At 36.4% G+C, this 5,152-nt stretch overlaps 1 non-coding gene across 1 annotated transcript; it reads right to left on the bottom strand.

Moving 5' to 3' along the window:
* Positions 1-1,530: 1,530 nt before the first annotated feature.
* On the bottom strand, positions 1,531-1,637 carry LOC149499164 (small nucleolar RNA R71). Its single transcript, XR_016318998.1, has one exon. It is a non-coding gene; the product is annotated as a small nucleolar RNA R71 (small nucleolar RNA).
* Between the last annotated feature and the right edge of the window lie 3,515 nt (positions 1,638-5,152).

Below are 5,152 nucleotides of genomic sequence, written 5' to 3'. Positions count from 1 at the left end.
TAACCGGGCGTTTAGCCTAAATTTATTTAATTGAGGCAGTTTACTTGCCTAATGATTGACGTGAATGCATTTATGCAGTTGTAGAATTATTAGGAGTAGAAGAGAAGCATGCATGAAATGCTAAAATTAAATAGGCAGAGTTTAGTTCATGTACCTGATTTAATCATCGACCGCTTCTTAACTCCAGGTTAAGCTCCTCGTTAAGGTAATACTAATTAATCTAAATTTAGTGACCACTTAACAAAGCAAAGAAAGCAATAAAGCTAAACTAAAATGCAGAAAAGCAGTAAAGAATCGCAAGGAGTGTAGGGGAGAAGGAGCGTCTGTCAACACAGACTGAGTGCCTTGAAATGAGTGTCGGGGCCACTATTTATAGGCAAAACGAACCGTTTCGGCGGCTCGGGCCGCCGGGGTCGGTGGTCGGGGCAGCCGGACAGCCGGGGCCGGTGGCCGGAGCCGCCTTGCCTGGTGGTCTTGCTAATTTATCGTTCCGGAGGCTTTTCCGGGGGTTCCGGACCTTCAAAAAATATTTCGGGACCAGTTCTGTGATCCTCGTGATTTTTCGGACGTTTCAAGTACCATATTGGCATACTTTCGGTGAACTTCCAAAATGGCCTTTGGTCCGGCCGAACTGTTTGCAGTCCGGGAAAACTGGCTCTTTGAGCCTCAAAATTTGGGTATTCACAAGTATTTGTCTATACATTTGTCTTTTAACTTAATTAAAACATTAGCCTTAGCATAAAAAGAAATCAATCACTTCTGTATTTATATTTCTATAAACACATCATTAAGAATAAAGTAGCAAGTGGACTCAACCCGTTCCTCGTGGAATCGATCTTTTATTACTACATTGCGATCCGTATACTTCCGGGAACTCAAAAGAGACGCAACAAGTTTTTGGCGCCATTGCCGGGGAATCGGTGTTTTGTCATTTAACGAAATATTCTTATATGTGATTTGCAATTTATTTTAATTAAGATACATACTTATAGTTGATTCAAAATTTTGCAAGAACACATAGTTTACATAATTCATATGCCAAGTACCAGATCTTCAAACAGTGAATTGGAGGATTATCAACCTGAGATTGAACAATTTCTTTCACAACGAAAAAAGAAGAAGAAAAGAAGAAATTCAAGAATCATGAGTGATGGAAATCCGCCACAGAGGTTGATGGAGTTTGTGACTCCAAGTTTAAATGGTTCACAAAAGGGAGTAGTACGTCCACCGGTAAATGCTAACCAGTTTGAGATTAAACATGCTTTATTACAAATGCTCCAAAATAGTGGTCAGTTCTACGGATTACCAAATGAGGATCCTAACTCGCATATAGCCAGTTTTCTTGAAATTTGTGATACATTCAAGATGAATTCGGTACCAGCAGATGCTATCAAGTTACGTCTATTTCCTTTCACATTGAAAGACAAGGCAAAAGCTTGGTTGAATTCATTACCACCAAACTCTATCACCACTTGGGAAGAACTAGCCCAAGCCTTCCTGTCTAAGTATTTCCCACTGGCAAAAACCGCTAGGCTTATCAAAGAAATAACCTCATTTACCCAGCATGAAAATGAATCCCTATATGAGGCATGGGATCGCTATAAAGAGCTCCAACGAGTTTGCCCACACCATGGCCTTCCCCAAAATATATTAATTCAAACCTTCTACAATGGGGTGACACCTTCTACAAGAGGAACTATAGATGCCATGGCAGGAGGATCATTAATGAAGAAGACTACTAATGATGCAATTGAGTTACTAGAAGAGATGGCCAACAATAATAGCATATGGCCAACTGAAAGGGCTCAGGTAAGTCATTCTACTACTAATAATGAGTCTTCATCTTCTTCAAAGAATTCAGTAAAGAAAGTGCATGAATTAGATCCTTTAACCATGATGCAAGCACAGATTTCTGCTTTGTCTTATAAAATTGATAACTTAAACATAAGTAAATCAACATCTCTTATTTGTGACAATTGCGGGCAAAATGGGCATATGTCAAATGAATGTAATTATAAGCATCCGGTTATGGAGGAACAAGTAAATTATGTCCAAGGACAAGTTCGTGGTCCATACTCAAATACTTATAATACTGAAAATCGTAATTATCATAATTCCTTTTGGAGAAATCATGATAATCAGGATAGGGGCAATCAGGTTAGTCAATCTACTGGGACAATTGACTAATAAACTTGATAAATTTCTGGAGGGATTTAACCAAAAAATGAGTAGTCAAGATGATAGTTTTAAATGGTTAGAATCAAAGTTTGATAAGTTATTCAAAAATCATTCATCATCCATACATAATTTGGAGGTACAAGTAGGGCAGCTTGCAAGTGCTATTTCCTCACGTGAAGTGGGAAATCTTCCTAGTAATACAGAAAAGAATCCTAGGGAGAATGTAAGTGCCATTGCCTTACGAAGTGGAAAAATAGTAGATAAAATAGTTCCTTCGGGTACTGATGTTAATATTTTGAATAATGCAACTGTGGAGCCGGTTTGTGAACCGAGCATTGAAGTAAATAGTGCAGGATCAAGAGGACAAGAAAAAGGAAAGGACAAGGAGAAGGACAACGTTAAAACTTATCAATCTAGGCCACCTTTTCCGCAAAGACTCAAGAAGCAAGAGCAAGATAAGCAGTTCTTAAATTTTATTGATAAACTGAAAAATTTGCATATCAACATGTCGCTCATGGAAGCTATCACACAAATTCCAAATTACGGTAAGTTCCTTAAAGAATCGATCTCGAAGAAACGTAGTTGGGAAGATGTGTCGACAGTCACTCTAACTGAGGATTGTAGTTCCATAATCACAAGTAAGTTACCTACTAAACTCAAAGATTCAGGGAGTTTCACTATACCATGCAAATTAGGTAAAGTAGATTTTCCTAGATGCCTGTGTGATTTAGGAGCAAGTATTAATTTGATGCCATTATCTCTCTTTAAGAAATTGGGATTAGAGGATGAAGTTAAAAGAACTAATATGGTTCTACAACTTGCTGACCAAACTATTAAAAGACCTTATGGTATCATTGAAGATGTACTCGTTAAGGTTGACAAATTTATTTTTCCAACTGATTTCGTCATACTTGACTTTGTTTATGATAAAAATTGTCCTCTTATTTTAGGAAGACCATTTATGAACACAGGGAGAGCATTAATTGATGTTTCAGAAGGAAAATTAGTCCTTAGGATAGGTGATGATGTCATTGAATTTCATATAGATAAAGCCATGAAATATCCTATGGATGAGGGGAATTGCATGAGAATTGATGTAGTTGATGCATGCATACAAGAAATGTTTGCCTTGGAAGATAAGGAAAAATTTGAGGAAGAAAATGTCAATAATGAAGAAGAGGAGTTTATAAATTTAAGACCTGAAATGTTACTTAGGGAGCTTGAACCTTTACCACCATCAATTGAAGTTCCACCAATAGTAGACCTTAAAGAGTTACCAAGTCATTTGCGATATGCTTTCTTACGTAAAGATCACACACTTCCTATAATTATTTCTAACAAATTAACTGTAGATCAAGAGAATGATTTATTAAAAATTGTTAGAAATAGGATTAAGAGTATAGGATGGCAAATTTCTAACCTTAAGGGGATAAGTCCAAATCGAGTCATGCATTACATCAATCTTGAGGATGGACATATACCTAAGGCAGAAAGACAAAGGAGACTTAATCCTAATATGAAAGAAGTAGTGAAGAAAGAAATTATCAAGTTACTAGATGCACGAATAATATACCCAATTTCGGATAGCCAATGGGTTAGTCCAATTCAATGTGTGCCCAAAAAGGGAGGAATGACTGTAGTAAAAAATGAAGATGGTGAACTAATTTCTACTAGGACCACTACAGGTTGGAGGGTATGTATTGATTATAGAAAACTTAATTCAGCCACAAGAAAAGATCATTTTCCGTTACCATTCATAGATCAAATGTTAGAAAGAATTGCTGGTCATGCTTTCTATTGTTTTCTCGATGGATACTCGGGATATTTTCAGATTTATATCTTTCCGAATGACCAAGAGAAAACCACATTTACTTGTCCATTTGGTACATTTGCATATAGGCGCATGCCTTTTGGATTATGCAATGCACCTGCAACATTTCAACGTTGCATGACCGCAATTTTTAATGACTACATAGAAGAAATTATGGATGTCTTTATGCATGACTTTTCTGTGTATGGTGATTCATTTGAAGGTTGTTTGAAAAATCTAAATCTTGTATTGTCAAGATGTGAAAGTGCTAACTTGGTTTTGAATTGGGAGAAATGCCACTTTATGGTTGATGAGGGCATTGTTTTAGGGCACAAAATAAGTAAGGAAGGAATCCAGACAGATAGGGCAAAGATAGAAGCCATAGAAAAGTTACCACCTCCTACTACGGTTAAAGGTATAAGATCTTTTCTAGGCCATGCAGGATTTTATAGAAGATTTATAAAAAAATTTTCTATCATTGCTAATCCTCTAACTAACTTACTTGTTAAAGATGCATCTTTTGATTTTTCTCCAGAATGTTTGGAAGCTTTTAAAACTTTAAAGAAGGCATTAGTAAGTGCGCCTATTATAGCAAAACCCAATTGGGGATTACCATTTGAAATAATGTGCGATGCTAGTGATGTTGCTGTTGGTTGTGTATTAGGCCAAAGACATGAGAAAAAGTTGCATGTGATATACTATGCTAGCCATGTTCTAACTAGTACTCAAATGAACTATACAACTACTGAGAAGGAAATGTTGGCTATGGTATATGCATGTGATAAGTTCAGATCATACTTGTTAGGAGCAAAAGTCATAATCTATACTGATCATTCTGCATTGAAATACCTGTTTGCTAAAAAAGATGCAAAACCACGTCTTATTCGATGGGTATTATTATTGCAAGAATTTGACATTGAGATTAGAGACAAAAAGGGTTCTGAAAATTTAGTTGCAGATCATTTATCACGTCTGGAAAATGAAGAAGGACCAGTAGGAGAAACTACAATTATAAATGAAAGTTTTTCAGATGAGAATTTAATGTTAATACAACATGTTCACACACCTTGGTATGCTGACATTGCAAATTTTCTAGCTTCTAACATCATACCTCCAGATATGACTTATGCACAAAAGAAGAAGTTCTATGCAGATGCTAAAAAT

The sequence above is a fragment of the Jatropha curcas genome, chromosome 1, assembly GCF_041381405.1.
Source record: "Jatropha curcas cultivar XTBG-Jc1 chromosome 1, XTBG_Jcur_1.0, whole genome shotgun sequence".
Taxonomy (NCBI): Eukaryota; Viridiplantae; Streptophyta; class Magnoliopsida; order Malpighiales; family Euphorbiaceae; genus Jatropha; species Jatropha curcas.
The sequence above is the reverse complement of the archived record's forward strand: the minus strand, read 5'-3'. Positions and strand labels throughout refer to the sequence as shown.